This window comes from Thunnus albacares, chromosome 5 (genome assembly GCF_914725855.1).
Source record: "Thunnus albacares chromosome 5, fThuAlb1.1, whole genome shotgun sequence".
Taxonomy (NCBI): domain Eukaryota; kingdom Metazoa; phylum Chordata; class Actinopteri; order Scombriformes; family Scombridae; genus Thunnus; species Thunnus albacares.
In genome coordinates, this window is record NC_058110.1 from 2,281,150 (window position 1) to 2,283,443 (window position 2,294).

At 33.8% G+C, this 2,294-nt stretch overlaps 1 long non-coding RNA gene across 1 annotated transcript; it reads left to right on the forward strand.

The window, feature by feature from the left end:
• Positions 1 to 249: 249 nt before the first annotated feature.
• Positions 250 to 1,514, forward strand: LOC122983153. The gene is made up of 3 exons (XR_006403594.1): positions 250 to 278; positions 1,108 to 1,151; positions 1,427 to 1,514. It is a non-coding gene; the product is annotated as an uncharacterized LOC122983153 (long non-coding RNA).
• The last annotated feature ends 780 nt before the right edge of the window (positions 1,515 to 2,294 follow it).

Below are 2,294 nucleotides of genomic sequence, written 5' to 3' on the forward strand. Positions count from 1 at the left end.
ACCTTCAAATAAAACCCTCAAATTCATGGTGCAGGTTAAATAATTTAAACATCATTCTTTTCATATGAATTCAAATACTTCAAGATGACCTTGTTTGTTCATGATTCTGTAGGCTGTTACTTTCAGTTTTTAAATTTGACGTTTAGCAAGTCATGACAAGCTGTCAGTGAAGTCGTGAGCTGATTGGCTGAGCCAAAGAAAAACATCAGGTAATCTCAAATTTGAACAGTGTCACTGAGTCAGTTTGGGCGTCAAAGGAATTTACTTCACTGCACACGGTTTGGGATTTAACAGCTCTTTGGTTCACTACATTATTTTTTTTTTTACTTTAAAGGATTTTCTTTTTAAGAGTACTCATGTTCTTGTCTGTTTTTGCTGGTGTAAAGTTGTCAGACGGTATCATAGATGGACTTTCTGACCTCCTACAGCTTGCTAACTTTACCAGCTAACATTTAACGTTAACTGCTGAGTCCTCTGAAGTAAAGGACGCAACAAACTCGGAACATTTATAAAGACATTACACCAAGCTAGTTTTTGTAGTTAAATTATTCACATCAATTTCTGGCTGCTCAGAAGTTAGCTAGTGGTCTGTTAGCTCACAGAAATCCATAGTTAACCTGCCTGCATTGTGTTAAACTGAAACAGCTTCATGTTACAAATTTAACTTGTCAACACGCCTTAACATTACAGATGTTAGCTTTACAAATTCTGCCTTCATAGCACATGTGAGAAAACTGTGAAGTCTGTTTAGCCTGTATCACCCCCTGGCTAACTCAACACTGTTATACTAGTTCACTGTGAAAACATCACCCTGTTTTTTTTATCTTTGTAACTTAATAGTTAATTATTCTAACATTAGGTCTGATAGAGAAGGCAAAATGGTCTGATAGTCTACCGTCTACTACCAAACTGTGTGAAATTACTGCGTTCCAAGTTGTATATGTATTTATGTATGTTTGTGTGTGTATGTGTGTGTATATATATATATATATATATATATATATATATATATATGTGTATATATATAGGTATATATATATATATTCCAAAGTCATGCACAGCTCTTAATCTTGATGCCTTTCTTCATCTTATTTCTACTCCTCATAGCTGACAATCACTCCTGCTGATCATCCCAGGTCTCACTGTGTAAGGTAAGATTTAAAATCCATAAAGCCAAGTTAGTCAGCGCTTGTAGCAGTTGTTCTTGTTATACTATGTGCCTGTTTTTAGATATTTTATATTTATACTTTATATTTATTTTGGCTTAACCACAAGCACCTCAGCAGTCATCTGCTTAGATCTGTTCTCATGTACTAACTCAAACGATATTGTCTCTGCTGTATACGTTTCTTAGTTTTCACAGAGAAAACAGTATTTTAAGGTGATAGAATTGTTGTTAATTCAGTGTTTGATTATTACTCATCAGGAGAACCTGAACCTGAGATCCTGTGTATGACTAAATGGATGCTGCTGATGGAGACCTGACTTCACCAGCACCTTGGCTGCCATCTTCAGAAGGTATTGCTCATCAACATTTTTACATCACATCCTATTTCTTTTAGATTCATTTTACTTGCATTTTCCCTGTGATTGTTAAGATGTATTTAAAAGTTTGTTACAAAAGGTAATTAAAATCTTGTTAGGTGTAGCCTATTCCACAAAAGCTTACTTTAAGAGTCTTAAAAACATGTGTTTTGATCATAGCTTGGCTATTACACTGACAGTAATGGTAAAACATTGTTTGTCATCTACAGTAGCTGTCATCCAATTTGCTGAAGAACACAAAGCAGCAGTGGAGGATCAAAGTGAAATCACCCGGCGGCTCCAGACCTGCATCCATTGTAAATAATTGTCATTTAAAGAGTTGGTTTTGTACTCATTTATTGAAATTTAAATGTGGTTTGAAAGTTTACAGCATTATATGAATAACTGTAATCTAATTTACTGCAAAATGTCTGGTGCTGTAATCCATTACACAGTAGCATAAAAGTACTGTATTTTATTTTACCGTTATATATAGCTACTGTAAAAGTAGATACAGTACCATTAAATTACTGTTTCATTTTACAATTGCTACTGTAAATAAAATCACAGTAGACGTACTGTAATTTATTTTACAGTAAATAACTGGCAGCAATTGACAAGTAACTTACTGTAAAATGAATTACAGTAAGTTACTTGTCAATTGCTGCCAGTTATTTACTGTAAAAATCACAGTAAGTGTTTTACAGTGTGCGTAAAATGTTCAGTGACAATGTAGTTCTTTTTATTTACATCAAAATATCTAATCTTGC